The sequence below is a fragment of the Macaca mulatta genome, chromosome 4 (genome assembly GCF_049350105.2).
Source record: "Macaca mulatta isolate MMU2019108-1 chromosome 4, T2T-MMU8v2.0, whole genome shotgun sequence".
Lineage (NCBI taxonomy): Eukaryota > Metazoa > Chordata > Mammalia > Primates > Cercopithecidae > Macaca > Macaca mulatta.
The window spans coordinates 168,839,371-168,855,327 of record NC_133409.1 but is presented as its reverse complement, the minus strand read 5'-3'; the positions used below and the strand labels follow the sequence as shown (position 1 = coordinate 168,855,327).

Here is a 15,957-nt window from a genome sequence, read left to right as displayed (position 1 = left end):
TAATCTTTATCACAAAGGTTGTTGAATAATTGACCAATTTTTCAAGTTATTCTATGCAACCTCAACCTTGAACTTAAAGGGAAGCTAGAGATGAAAACTCATTTGCAAAGATTATGACAATGAGGCAATCTAGTGTGGCCAACTCCATCTTGCTTCTAGTCTCACAGGCTGTTGGTCCTCATTCTTTCATGAGTGTAGGCTAAGCTAAACATGAAAGGAATTTAGCTTATAGTTTATCTTTGAAGCAAGAATGATAATAGTCCTTCCTGAAAACTACCGTTCTCCTTGCTCAGGGACAAAACCACATTTGTAAAACAATAAAAGGCTAAAAGATTATGGTTATGGGAGGGGCCTGAATTCTGCTAAAATGTAGGTACAGTTAAACAATAACCAGCCATTGTTCCCTAGCTTGCTTTTCTATAATTCCTCTCTGCTCAGGAATTATGTGGTCAGAGATTATAAGATTTGTGACTTCCCCAATTGTTCCTATAGATAACATTACTATTGCATAACCTAAGATTGGCCTTTGGAGATGGTTTTCAGACTTTTGCATCCTGACAACTTACTTCACCTGGACCCATGACTCATGATTCCACCAGTCCTGTGGCCTCCACCAAGACACTGACTCAGCACAGGGGGACCATTTTCCATACTCCTATGAGTTCATCCCCAACCAATTAGCACCACCCATTCCCTAGCCGCCTGCCTAACAAACTATCTATAAAATCCATAGCCTCTGAGTTCTGAGGGAGGCTGATTTGAGTAGTAATATCTCCTGTCCTTCTCCTCAGCTAGCCCTGCAATTATTAATCCTTTCTCTACTGCAATACTGCTGTCTCAGTGAATTGGTTTTATCTGTGCAGCAGGCAAAAAGAACACATCAGGCGATGCCACTAGAAACTGGCACTAAGCTGGATGTGGGTTCTTAAATTTTGTTTCCTGCTTAATAAGTTATAAGGATCATTCCAAGTCATGGATAGACTCATCCAGGATGGGTGTACTGATGCCACTGTTAAGCCAGTGGGCAGCTGTGATAGAGGGGGCAGAGTCAGTAGACCTGGAAGTTTGCCTCTAATGAGGCTTGGCTGCTGGGAAGGTTGTAATGGCTCTACACTTGAGCTTGCCCATCTCTAACATGGCAGTGACAAGACTTCCTTCTCAGGGAGGTGACCTCAGGTCTCACATGGCCCACCGGACCCTACCCTCCTTGAGAACAGGGTCTCCCTTGTTCTTTGTTACATCCTCAATGCCGAGCATGATAGGGGCTTGATAAAGGTTTGTCCAGTTGATCCTTCTAGGCCTGCCAGCCTTCCTCGTCTAGACCACAGCCACGGTCTCGTATCCACAGGATCTGGATTGAGATTTGTGTTTGGATCATTCCAATCTATCCCACATCTCCACCTATTGTGGGAATAGCTCTATTTCCAAAGAACAATCTACTTTTCCACTAAGTCACACCAGTGCAGTACATAAGTCGGAAGCAGAAATGAAAAGGGGAAGAACGTTGAAATAGTAAAAGTGGGAGGAGAGAGGGAGAGTGTGGGAACAAGGCTGGGACCCACCCCCAAAGAGACTGGAATACATGTGCAGCTTTAGTTCATGGCTTGCCAAATACCTCATGCTGCGCCTCTGAATGGAAAATGGGGTAGAACAATGAGCTGGAATTAACATCGCCTTTGAAAAGCAACTGCTGACAGCAGGCGTTCTGCATATGCCAAGTATTGCCTTCAGACCAGAGAAGCCTTTTCTGGCCCACATGAGCCCTGAGACAGCTTGCAGAAGGCAACACACCCTCGATGGCTGTGACCTCCAGCCCTCTGTGCCCTGAGCGTTTCTGTAGAAAATGTGTGTGTTTAAAAAGGTCATGTATGTTTCTAGAAGGAAGGTGAAAACAAGATAGGTATTTGAGGAAGTATCTATCGATTGGGTACACATTTTGTGGCCTGGTTTAGCAAAGATGTATCCACAGGTCTCAATCAAATTGCTCAGATAGAGAAATGAGAAATTTCTGATTTGATATTATTTAGGAGTCAAGCCATGCCATTGCTGAGATTGTGGTACTTAAGGGAAAAGTGCACTTTTACATATTCTTGACCTGTTCTTGATTTTGGTTAATGGTGTTATTCTCTAGTTTTGAGCCAGAAAAATCTAGAGCCACCCATAACTCCAGGCTGTCAGTCACCTGCCACCCTCATCCACTTGGTTCCCTAACCCTGTCCGCTTCCTTCCCAGTCACGTTACACCTCTGTATCTTCATTGCTGCCTCACTGGTGTTGATGATTGCACTGACGCTCTTGTCTTCTAGAATTTTCTTGGTTCAGTTTGTTAAGGATGACAGAGCAGACTTTATTCAAGGGGAGCCGTGGCGATAGGATATGGGGACCACAGCAACAGGGTTTTGCAGTGAGGGAGAGAGATCAGACTCCACTTCAACTCCAGCGAGGACAAGTGGGGATTTATCAGGGAGCTGAGTAGGGGGTGAGGGGGAGGTGGAAAATGACTAAGAGGAAACATCAAGGATGAGGGGTTTCTGGCTAAACTGACTTGATCAGTTACTGCAAAAGGCAGGCCAGGGTGATAAGGCATTGAGGATGGTCAGGCCCCAAAGAGAGGATTTTTGCTAAACTGAGCAGAATTCTTGCTCAGACTGGATTCTACGAGGATAGACAAGGAAGCCCAAGGTCAGGCCCCCAGCAAGTAGAGGACTCAAAGGAGCCTAAATAAAGTTTTGGTCAAAGGAAGAGGGTCTGTTAATTTCAACCTCTGTGATTCTGCCAGATTTGACTTTCTTTCAGAAAGTCCAGTTAAACCACTTCCATTTCACAACCTCCATCGTATGCCACTTTACCCAAGGGAAAACTGGGGAGTAAGGTGTTTAACCAGCCAGACAAGGCAGAGTGCAGTGGCGGAGCCCACACTGGGGTACGTGCCTCAGCAACTGGCCTGGGTACTGCTTTGAGCCTCAGTGATGAGTCACTTTATTCATTCATTTATAGGGCAAATTTTATGAAGCGCCTGTGATGTGTAGGCGGTGTTCTAGGCACTGGAGATGCGTCCTGGTCCTCCTGCAACTGATTTTGCTGTGGACCAGCCTCTGTGAGAATCGAGCACATAGGCAGAGGTATCCAGGGTGAGGGGAGGAAAGGCTGATCACAGAGCTAAGGCAAGAAGCTCGCTGAGGTCAGCCCACGTGGTGTCAGGAGTGGAGGCGGAGAAAGACCCCAGCTACAGAAACACAGGCACCTCCTTGCTTGCTGAGGTTTGTTTTAGGAGCTGTCAGGGAAGAAGGGAGAGAAATGGGGCACTAAAAATACCCAAAGATGTTTCCAGAAACCTCTGATGTCTGGGCTCCCACTCTAGATAGACTGCCAGATGGCTGTGTCTCCCTCGGAGCTGTGAAACCCACCAGTGTCAGGGTTGGATCAAAGGCGCTTTATGGCAACTGGTCAAAGAATCAACCAGAACAGCTTGGCGTGTAGGCAATCAGCCCAGGCCTGACCAGCCATGCCCCTCATGAAGAGGCCACATTGCCATTAGATATCCAAATTATAAGTGACTTCAAGATGCAACCCCAATGAGCATCCTCTTCTGACTGTCCTCGATTGCCACCTTTGGAGCTCTGCTTCCAGCTCTTTTAGCTCTATGTGGAGCTTGGCAGCTCCCAATATGCTCTTGGGCCTGGAGAGACTCTACACTGCTCCACACTTGGGCTCCCTTGTTCATTCCAGCAGCGGCGAGCTTGGCAAAGCCAGGAAGTCTGGGATGAGGCCCAGGAGTGTCTCCCTCAGTCTGCACACAGCAGCTGATAGGAAACCACAGCTGCCAGGCAGCAGCGGCTGCAGAATGCTGTGAGGGGCACCCTGCACATAGCCATGGCTCCTGGGACAGGATGGAGCATGAGCCTCCAGCAGAGGTGGGTGGGGGTGAAGGCGAGGAGGCAATAACCCCTGCCCCTGATGCGCAAGGATGCAGGTTCCAGGCTGTGCTGGAGAGCTGTTCTAGGACCCCAGCCTGGACTGGAAAGGCCCTGCCTGTGGGGGTCAGGGCAGGATCAGAGGAGCTGGGCAGGCAGAACTTTCTCCTGGGGAAGCACAAGTCAGAGGCTGTGGATGGGTGTCTTAGATAGATCCCTCCAAATGCAGACACTGAGGCAAGACTTCAAGCACAAGTCATTATTTAGGAAGTGAGGCCAGGAAGCATGGATGGGGGAAGGGAGACAGAAAAGGGAGGGGAGCAAGGGGACTTATTAAGCCATTTGCCACAGTGGGCACCTGGAGTTTGATCCCACAGGGAGCTCCCGGAGACACTTTAGAACATGCCTTGGATTTAATCCATCTGCGGGACGAGGAAGCTGGGCATTATCCAACAGCTCCCTGCTCACGATTGCTTGAGGCGGGCTTTCTGGGCAGTGACCTGGCACTCTGGATTCTCTGCAGGTGGACCTAGAAGTTTCCCAAAACCGGGCAAAAAGCGGAATGCCAGGGTTGGCAGTGAGCAGCCTCAGACATTGAGGGAAGTGTGGAGGGGATATGGGCTGAGTGCCAAGGCATCTTTATTAGGGAGTCTTGGCAAATAAGAGAACCTAAACATGGTGCCGCTGGGAGGTCAGGCCAGAGAGGGAGCCCAAAGAAGGTACAGTGGCGGGCAGAGCCTAGAGGAATTCCTGGAACCGAGAGATGGCAGTTACTTCCCTTTCTAATGGAGCGGCTGAGCCTCTGCTGTCGAGGGGAGAAGATGTCCTGCCAAGGTGATTTGCTAGTCACTCTGGTCTCAAGGGAAGCAGGAATATTTTCAGGTTGGCCATGCCTTTCCTCCTGACCCCTTCCTAAGCACTTTCAGGAGTATCTGGAGTATGGAATAGGTCCTTTTACCCACAGAGCTGTGAATGACTTTTAATTAACAGGAAATGCTGTGGCACGTAGCACATATAGCAGACATTGAGTCTGTCTCTAACCAGAGACATTTTGAGGTTCTGAACAGCTCAAGTCTGCAATTCTCATTCTCCGTACACGCGGCCACTGGTGATAGAGGGAAGGGCCAGCACTGCTCCTGGCTCCTGGGCACCTGGCTAAGGATCGCCCTCCTCTTCCTCCTCCTTCTCTTCCTGTCTTGCTCCTCCTCCTCATCCTCCTCCTCTTGCTCCTCTTTCTCTTTTTCTTGCTCCTCCGCCTCCTCGACCTCCTCCTCCTCTTCCTCCTCCTCTTTTTTCCCTTCTCCTCCTGCTCATCTTTTTTTCAAACTGGTTATCACCTCTAAAATTATAATTTGCTAAAAATCAAAAAACCCCATAAATATAAAAAAATAAAGTGGTGGGAGGATGTGGTTTATTTTGGTCTGCCTTAGGTTCTGGGTGCACGAGCCAGTGCTTATTTTCAGATCTGTCTATTCCTCTTTCTGTGTCTTGTGATCTCACTTAACTCATCCTGCTAGAGTCAACAGATCTCTCCGTGCACAGGGATGAAGCCAGACTATCAAGGCAGCAAAGAGTTTTAAGGCAGCTAAGTGAACAGTTTTGGTTTTGTAAGCGGAAAATTCTTCAAACATGATGCTACATTTTACTTTTGATAGGTGACTGAAACAATCCAGGAGATGGGAAATTCCATACCTAGTATTTCCTGAGGCCTGCCTAGCAATGGATCTGACCATTTCTTTCCACCTGTGTGCTGTCCTCCTGCTCTGAGCTGCCATCGTCTCCACTGCTGTGATCAGTGTCATAGCCTCCCTCCTCCACTTTGCCTCCCTGCAGTCTGCTCTCAACATAGCAGCCTGGGTAACCTGTGAGAACATGCAAGGTCAAGTTTCTGCTCTGCTCAGAATTCCCCCATGGCTTCTTGGATTGCAGAGGCTGCTCAGTGGGCTGTCCCACCCCATCTCTCTGGCCTCCCTCCTACTCTTCCTTGCTCTCACTCACTCACTCCCACCTCTCCTGTTGACCAGTCCCTTTGCTACATGCCTCAGAACTTTTGCACTTGCCATCCCTGTCTCTCTAGAATGTTCTTCTCCTGTTCTCTAGGTGGCTTATTCCCTCAGGTTCTTGTTGACTTGCTGCCTTCTCACTGAAGTTTTCACCAATTTTTCTATTCAAAAGTGGACCTCAAACCACCTTTCCTATTGTCATCTTGCTTTGTTTTCCTACATAGCCCTGTGTACTATCTAATATACTGCACAATTTCTTCTTACTCATTTCGCTTACTGTCCATCTCTCAGTGAGTGTGGCCTATTGAGAACAGACATTTTATCTGAATTTTCACTGCCTTATGTCTAGCACAGAACAGTGCCTGGCACATATTCAATGTCCAGAAATACTTGTTGGATGAATCTGTGGCAGGCTTCAGGGTGGTAGGACAGGAAAGAGGAACACCTGCTGGGCTTCCCTTAACCCAGAGGTTGCAGCTAGGAAGTCCACAAAGACATTTTCTTTAGCTTGCACAGTGTTTTTCAAAGACTCAAGTTAGTCACCAATGCTTAAGAATATGGTGACTATGGCCGGATGTGGTGGCTCATGCCTGTAATCCAGCACTTTGGGAGGCTGAGGCGGGAGGATCACAAGGTCAGGAGATCGAGACCATCCTGGCTAACAAGGTGAAACCCCATCTCTACTAAAAATACAAAAATTAGCTGGGCGTCGTGGCAGGCACCTGTAGTCCCAGCTACTCAAGAGGCTGAGGCAGGAGAATGGCGTGAACCCAGGAGGCGAAGCTTGCAGTGAGCCGAGATCGCACCACTGCACTCCAGCCTGGGCGACAGAGCGAGATTCCATCTCAAAAAAAAAAAAAAAAAAAAAATGGTGACTGCATCTCAAAACAACAACAACAACAACAAAAAAAAACATATGGTGACTTCACACAACACCCAGATAACTGGCATTACTTGAAAAATATAGAAAGATCAGAAGTGCCCCTTGTGTGGGGCAATACGGAGCAGTAGCCACTCACTGAGCCACTTTGATGGGCACCCTCTCCCGTTTCACTCATTACCCAGCCCCTGGTGGACAGGTGAGTTGGAAGAGGGGGAGGAGGAGAGGGAGGCAGAGGTGGGGGACAAAAGAGAGGGAGGAGGAGAGGGAGAGGAATGTGGGGGCAGGAACCAGTGCAGCCCCCAGATGCTGCTTTGCCAGGGACCAGAAAGTGCCCCTTGCATTTAGCTGCCCAGGTTCTCACTGGCAGCTGCTCACAGCATCCTGGTCCCTCTGATCTTTGAGCTGCAGAGCCCTTTGTCACATCGTGGCTCCCTAGCAACAGCAGCTATACAGGCATGTGGTCAAGAATGGATGGGCACAAATGCAGCTTAGGAGAGGAAAGAAAATGTATCTGTTGTTAAAGTGCAGACAATTCTCTACACACATGTTAGAAGTTTCAAGCGGCTTTACAACATCAGTTTTGCTAAAACTGGCAATCCTATAGTGTCATTGGCTGAGTACTCCTGAGCACATCTTACACATGCCAACCGGGGTGCTCATGGAACAGAACTAATTAAAGAAGTAAAAAAAGACAAGAAGACATATTTAAGCTTCAACATCTGAGTTATTATAATTAACAAGCAATAAGAAAAATGATATTACTTTTTCCTCATCTTGTATTTGTTACATCCTTTTATTCTAGGCACCTTCCCCACCTCCTGCTTGGTTTCGCCTTTGAAGGAGCTTGGGCAGAAGTACTAAGTCAACAGCCTCTGCTAGTAGATTTGGAAATAAGAAAAGAGGCCGGGGGCAGTAGCATATGCCTGTAATCAGCACTCTGGGAGGCCGAGACAGGTGGATCACTTCAAGTGAGGAGTTTGAGACCGGCCTGGTCAGAATGGTGAAACCCTGTCTGTACTAAAAATACAAAACAAATTAGCCGGGCATGGTGGCACGCACCTGTAGTCCCAGCTACTCAGGAGGCTGAGGCACAATAATTGTTTGAACCTGGGAGGCACAGGCTGCAGTGAGCCAAGAACGCACTACTAAACTCCAGCCTGGGTGACAGAGCGAGGCTCCGTCTCAAAACACAAAACAAAACGAAAAAACAAAAACAAAAACAAAACCCACAAAGAAATAACAGAAAGTCTGTCAATCAGTTGAATTATTTATAAAATATTTCTTTTGCCTTATATGTTTGCAACATTGAAAAGATACAGATGTAACCTATCAACAGATGCAGGTTGCTATAAAATTAAGTTTCTTTAAAATTTAAAAAGCACACCTCCCTCCCATGTCCCCATCGATCATGCTCAACAGTTCTGATTTAAAACATACACTTTGAAATATGACTACTTCAGATTATGAGAACCACGAATTTAGGTAATTGATTTCTTCTCTCAGATTATTCAGTGTATACCCTGGAAATATGATTAATTAGGCTTGCATGTATAACAACACATACTGATTTTAGAAAAACTAATGCTGTGTTAAGTAACTTGGACCTTTAGTTTGGTTCTGCAAAGAAATTTCTTCACACTGCTTGGTGTATTATCTTTCCCTCAGTAGAAGCTGAAATTGCATTTGCTAACTAATTGTTGCTTCACTGTTTAATGGCAGGGGAGAGACCTCAGCTGATCAGTGAGCAAGTTTGCTAAGCACCTATAATGTAACAATCACGGTTCCCCACTGTCTTAGTCTGTTTGTGCTGCTATAATGAATGACCACAACCTGGATGGTGTAGACAACAAACATTTATTTCTCACAGTTCTGGAGGCTGAGAAGCTAGAGATCAGGGTGCCAGCATGGCTAGGTTCTGGGAAGGGATGGCTTCTGTTATGTCCTCACTTGGCCTTTCATTGGTGACTGCAGGCAGAGAGGAAGCAAGGGATCTAGTGTCTCATCCTCTTGACAAGGGCACTAACCTCATCATGAGGGCCCCACCCTCATGCCCTCATCTAACCCTAATCACCTCCCAAAGGCCCCACCTCCTAGTATCAGCATAGTGAGGATTAAGGCTTCCACGTATGGATTCTGGGGACTACAAACATTCAGCCCCATGGCACAGGCCATGGTGAAGCAAAGATAATTGAGGACCACGAGGGCCTCTGGGACTCATAGTTCATAGAGAGACAGACAAAGAAGCAAGTACAGTGTTTGGAAAACAAAAACCTACAAAGAGCTCTAGAGGATCGTAGAGGGAATGACACTTTTCATAAGCAAAGATCAAGGGGCTGGAAGGACGTGTGACATTTAGGAAATGGTGCCCAGTCCGACTATAATGGTGGTGGCTGCTGCACCTTCGGCCCCCCTTGCCTATGCTGTTGCACAGTTGCTGCTCCGATTATGATTGTCACGCCTGGCCTCACTAACCAGTTGTCTTGGGACATGGTTCTGCCCTGAGAATGCAGCCTCTACAACCTGTACTTTTTCCGAGATCTTAAGGAGCTAAAACAAGCTCTCCAGAGACAAGAAAAGAGGGTACACTGAGGACCGCCTGCTTCCTCCTGGCTACATATCAGACTGGTGTTTGAGTAGGGTGCTCTCTCCTGCCACCTGCAGGATACCGGGCCACCCTTGGGATGTGCCGGGTGCAGGAATGCTGGGGCGAAGGGGACTTCATTGGGCAGAGGGAGTCTTTGGGTGTGGGAGGGTCTGGGGTAGAGATGGTGGACCCCATCAGTCATCACAGACCCACCCTGGGGATGCTGGCGCCTCTCCAGCCGCGCGGTGGGCAGGCATCAGGGATCCATTCTAAAGAGATAAACAAGGCATGGATTTGGGAGTGTAGGAGGGAGGAAGGCTGCATTCCGAGCCATCAAATGCAATGGCGCCTTGATGTGAAGTTGGGGAGACGGAAGGCAGAAGTGCCCCCTCTGCTTTGGTGAAAACTGGAGCTGCTGGGTGAAGACAGGGTGATTACCCACGTCTGACTTTCCTCTTTACATCTGGGGTGCCAGGGCCTAACGATCCCTCCCCCTACCCCCATTTCTCCAGGAAGCCTTGAAATCCTTTACCAAGCAGGGCGCCAGAGTTGCTGGGGCTTGCCTGCAAATTAGGTCCTCCCCAGCACCCTCCCTTCATTGTGGGACCTTCTCATTTCTGCGGCGTTTTCCATCATGCCAAAACCTAAGACTAAGGACCCTCAGCATCCTAACATACCCAGTGATTGTCTACACCTCCTGAAGTTTCCTGTCACCTTCTCTTCAAGTAGCTTTGCCATTAACTGGGCCCCTTTAAGCAGGTTGCTGAATCCCAGTTGTCACCTCTATAGCAAGAAGGACTAGAATCAGATAATTTCTAAGATCCCCACCAGGCAAAGAGGAGAATACCAGCATCCACTCAGACTTTTCCTACACATATCGGCTCCTGTAGAAAGTAAATTGAAGGGAAATGGGAAGGAGAGACGGCACATATTGAATTTCTCATTAGCCCCACTGCCTGGTTCTCATTAGTGAGCCTTCCGGGTTACAGGCACAAGGGCCAGGACTTATTTTCATGGCTGAATAGCACATGTGAAATGTAGGCGATTTCTAATCCATATTATATGAGCTCCACACTTTGCTATCTTATAAAGTAATGGGCAACGCTCAAGGAAAACCCCATCAGAATGACGGGCTAATCCTTCAGGGGGAAAATATTGCTGTTCTGCATAAGCTTTGGCTCTCTGCTTAATTAATCCCCAAAACTTTCAGACCTTAATGAGAATAATTAGACTTGACAGTACTGAGCTTAATGCACAACTACAGACAACAAAAACCGTGTTCGGTTTATAAGCTTCCCAGAGCTTGCTGAAAGACAGGCTAATGTTATTTACAGCGGCCTCAGTGAGGGGCCGGACGAAGGTTCGGACTGGAAATGTGCCTGGCTCTCCCTGAGGACAATTTCTCTGAGGAACGGGGTACTATAGCCCCCTTTTGTGGCTTTCCCTCCATAACAAACCATGGTCTAGACAGGACCTGGCTAGAAATTCCCTTATTACCAGCCCAGCCAGACTCCATTTATCATCACCTTGAATGTAATGCTCGTGCAGAATCTCCAGGCCTTTCCCGTTCACATAACGAATCGGGGGAGGCAGAGCTCTTACGGCGCTCCAGCCAGTGTCCGCCCGCTTCTGGAAATACCTCATTTTCCAGAAAAGCATTCATTTGTCAACAGAGGGATAATGCTAAAACCTTGAAGACAAATCGGCCAGAAGGCAGGATGGGAGAAGCAGGCAGGGTACAGCCTGGGAGAGACGGCGGCTTTGCCTCGGTGCAGTTTATTTGATTTGTTAGCCTTGTGCCAGCCTCAGTCTTCTCCAAGAAGAGGTTGAAATCTCTTCTTGAAATGGTTTGCACGTACACTCCTCAAACAGAGAGTCCAGAAGTTTCCCTCTGGCGCTGCAGGGATGACCAAGTTAATTTTGTCTGTATCCGTGAGAGGCTTCTCAATGAGGGGCCAAATAACCGCACAGGTTCTGGGTGCTGGATGAAGCCTGTCCCCAAGCTTGGGCGAAGCTGTTGGAGTTGGGCATGCAGACTCGAGCAGGAAAACCATCCCACCTGGTGAGATGACATTAGGAATCCTTAGGAATAGGGATGGATTTCCGCACATTCCATTGGTTCTGATTATCATAGGAGATACGAAACCGGTGATCAAAGCTACCTTAACCATTCTCAAGATTATAACAAAAGTGATAATGTCCATATGGAGAGAGATTCTTCTCAGAAATGCGAAACTGCAGATAAGCAAAATGACTGTCCAGTGCTTCTCAGTTTTGACATGATCTATGAGTTCAGAGTTCTTGCAGATCTAAGGAGATGAAAGGAAAGGGGTGCAACATCGAGATTCAAAAGCCAGCATGTTACCTTTTTAAAAACAGAAATCAATACACACACGTGCCTGTGTATACACACATACACACAAAGCAATTGAGGACAGGAACTTTGACCCTGGAAATGGCACGAGGCTAGAGAGCTTTGTTTTTAATTCTCAATCAAGGATCTAAAACAGACTTCAAAGGGCATTTAAGCTGACAGTTTTATTTGCTCCTTGAGGAAGAGGAAAGATGAATAAGCGTAAAGACAGATCATTCGCAAAATAATTGCAGCCCTGACATATCTAAATGAGTTTGTAAAAGAAAATACAGTGGCAATTGATCTTATTAATTAGAGATGTACCAGGATGGTAATACCCACTTATCCACAGATTGCCTGCAGCTACAAAAATAAAATAAAATAAAATAAAATAAACCACTTTCTCCTGGAGAACACAATTTCTTTCCCTCCCTGCCACAGAAAGTCAGCTGAGAAAAAATCCCTTGTGATCACCTCTTCTCTCTGCAGTGGGTAACGGCCCTTAGAGGGCAGTGTGGATGGCTTCCTTTCTGCCCGTGGAGTCTTGGGTTTACGCTGGATTGCACGATGCCTCACATGGTGCAGTGGCTTGTCGCAATTGATTGAACATGTAATCTGACAAAAAAACAAAAATGGGCTACAAAAAAAGGGAGAGCTACTTTTTAAGCCTGTATGTGTCATTTACCTGTGAAGAACGGCCGTAAAAGCCATGGCAGGCCCGACTCTGCCCATTGCTCATTCTGTCTCTGTTCTTTCCATTATCTTATTTCTGTGAACAATTGCTTAGCATATGGAATACACTTGAATAGAATAGCCCAGTGATAAAACGCTGGGTGACGATTGGGTGGCAGCCACCTTTGAGAGCAGTCCAGCCCTGTGCCATTGGAGGTGAATCTTCAGGTTGCTGGATTTGAAACTTACATAAACACTCACTGTATTATTACAGAAGAGAGAGAGAATGGGAGAGAGAAAGGAAGAGGAAGAGGATGAGAAGAGGAAAGAGAGGAGGAAGGGAAGAGGTGGGTAAACAGTAAATTGTTTAGCACTGGAAGAATCATCTAGTGCTACTCCAGTGATTTCAAAGGGTGTGTGTGTGTGTGTATTTTGGGCACTTGTGGGCAGGGGGATCAAAGTGGGAGTATAGGTACAACAGTGTGTATAAGGCAAGTAGGAACTAAAACCCAGCCTTTGGTGTCTCACCAAGATGGACACAGTGGCAGGGCCCTGTATATGTCCCTCAAGGGGGAGGATTTTACTAATTTGCACTAAGGCCTAGTGGGGCCAGAGGGTGAAGAGTGGTGTGATGTGAAAACAAAGCAGGGCAACAGCTTTGATATTAAAAATGACCCATGTCACCCTGATCTTCCAACTTGTCTGGAAGAAAAACTCGTAGCCAGCAGACTCCAAGTACATATTGATATTACCCACACAAAGTTAAAAAAAAAAATACATGAAGTAGTGAGGTATAGTGGTGGTGTGCAGCTGTAATCCCAGTGACTCAGGAGGCGGAGGCAGGAGGATGGCAAGTTTGAGGTTGCTGTGAGCTGTGATCGTCCCACTGTACTCCAGCTTGGGCAGCAGAGCAAGATTCTGTCTCAAAAAATAAAAAAAGAAGGGCATGATTCTTTCAAAAGCAAAAGACATTTTAATATCACTGTGACTGTGCCTTGACTTTCCTGGAGTAACAAGATTAAATTTATTATGAAATTTCAAATGAACTTTAAAGTAGAACTTGACAGCTTTTGCAGGATGCAGGAATGCCCAAGCCCATCTCACCTTTCTCTTGCCTCCTGGAAGCAGGATCTTTATTGAGTTGTGAAGAGCAAATGTGGCTCATTGGTTCTTGGTGTCACCTGCTACAGGGACTCACCAGTTCTGACCTCCAAATTAACCAGGGTGAACGCAGATGCAGGAGATGCTGTGTGAATGCTGGGGAAGGCCGTGGAAAAACACAGGCCTGAGTAGCCGACAGGCCCCAGTCAGGGAAAGAAAAAGAATGCTCCCAACAGATCAAAGCCCACAGTCTCTTAAAATGGAAATGAACATTTAAAAAAGGCCTTTCTCAAGGGAGAAATATGCAGTAAATCAGAGCTTTTGAAAGACAACTGGGGCCTGTGCCGGTTTTTGAATAACTCGTCGTTTAATAAATGTTCTATTTTTGACCCTTTAGGGAAATATACAACTCCATCTGAAACTTATGAGCCAAAATAATTTAACTTTTTTTTCCATCTCACTTTTATAAGTTTTGTGATGGAGACAAATGATCTGGAAGCTTTCTTTTTAAGGTTTTATGATGAGGCGAGGTCATTTAACGAGAGAGAAATGGTTTTCTCTGCACACCAGCTCTGACTCGCTGAGTGTTTGGCTAGTTAGTCCTAGCATTTGAAGTCAGGATCCACAAAGAGGAAGCTGTGCATGGAGTTTTGAGGAACTGTTCTTGGTTTTCTTTGTAAGGTCTTCATGATAAGCATGTAAACATGCTATACTCATTGTAGATCATCTCTTCTAACGTGTATGTATGCGCGTGTGTGTGTGTGTACGTAGAACATTTGAAACCGTATTATCAGTGACTGTGCCTTGACTATATGAAACTATATGTCATGCATCCTCTGTGCTGGTGAAAAGGAAGTACTTAATATATGCTGGAATTAAGTTGTTGGATGTTTTCCACATATTTTCTAATCCCTAGGATCCTAGGCACACAGTTTGTCTACAATATATTCTTGTTGCCTTGTTGTGCTGTTTTATAAAATCTTACCTATCTTCAACTGCCTTTGGACCGACGCATACTGGACCTGAGAGATCAGCTTCCTGTCCACCAGATCCTTGAATTGTTAAAAATGTTACAGGCTCATTTCACCTCCGATGAGTGGGTGCAGCAAAATCCCAGGAGCAGATGTCCCTCATTTACTCACATTGCTCCATCCCATCCCTTTCTGCTGGGTCCTGAGAGCAGCCTTCTCCCTGGCACCCAGCTGGGATTCCCACTAACCCGACTCAGGTTCAAGGGCTGAGGGAATTCAGGATCTGAGGGATGGCTCAAAGACCACATGGAGTTCGGTTTTGCATGTTTTCTTTGAGTGCCGGCCAGCAAAGACCGTGGCCTCACATAATTTTTCTGCCGGGTGTGGAATAGTGCCATAGAAAGATGATTCATGAGAAGAAATTGTCAAGTTTCTGCCTGGAACTGAATGGAAAAAACTTGGTTGAAAAAAATCCCAGACATGCACACAGAAGATACATAGGACCAAATTTATATCTTCAGCTTTGGGAATCTACATTCATTATTTCTCTAACTTGACTTGAAAATGGGTAAAAATCTGGCCACAGTGCTCTTGTTGGGTTATAAAGAAAATTTCTGTTTTTATATTAGCATCTGGCCCATAATAGTTGCTAATATTTGCTTTGTGTTGCTCAGTTTATAAGGTGTTTTTTTTCCCTGTGTATTTAAATTGCATATTAGACCTGAATATAGGTATTTTTTCTTTTACAATGAGAAAACTAAATCTTTGTGAGAGCCACATGGATAATACCAGTGTAAGTAATTTAATCCAAGCCCTCTGCATTCTGCAACCTTCGTTTCAGCCACAAGGTGATTCCATTTGGTGGCTGCATTTCAACAGCAATTCTGACACCAACTGGGTGTCCTACAATTCAATTCAATACATTTTGACATTAACTACCCCGATGTAACATCAGAACCCACAAGTTAAAGGGCAGGATCCCTAACAATACTGCCCTTACTCACATTCTAGCTACAAAGAGGGTCCCCAGGCTACCCTCACTTCAGTCTGACTTGGCAACAAATTTGGGGGTTCCCACAACTCCCTCTGGCTTAAGAATTCAATAGAATGGCTTATGAAACTCAAGTAAGCACTATGCTTACTGTTACCCTTTTATTATAAAGGATACAGATGAATAGCAAGAGAAAGAGATACACAGGGCAAGGCCTTGGGGGTAGAGGCGGGGTGCAGAGCTTCCATGCTTCTGTGGACTCCTTTCGGAATCCAGGTGTGTTGCCTTCCCAGCACATGATGTGTTCACAAACCAGGAAATTCTCGGAGCCTCCCTGTTTCAGCATTTTATTAAGGTTTCATTATATACACATGATTGATGTAAATACGGGTCTTGGTGACTGAACCCAAACTCTAGTCCTTCTACCTTCCCCAGAGGTTCAGAGTGGGGTTGAAATTCTAACTCTTCAGTCATGTGGTTGGTTTA

At 46.2% G+C, this 15,957-nt stretch overlaps 1 long non-coding RNA gene across 1 annotated transcript; it reads right to left on the bottom strand.

The window, feature by feature from the left end:
• Positions 1–8,634: 8,634 nt before the first annotated feature.
• Positions 8,635–13,922, bottom strand: LOC144340756 (uncharacterized). The gene is made up of 3 exons (XR_013417072.1): positions 13,524–13,922; positions 12,422–12,668; positions 8,635–11,692 (listed from the first exon to the last, which is right to left on the bottom strand). It is a non-coding gene; the product is annotated as an uncharacterized LOC144340756 (long non-coding RNA).
• Between the last annotated feature and the right edge of the window lie 2,035 nt (positions 13,923–15,957).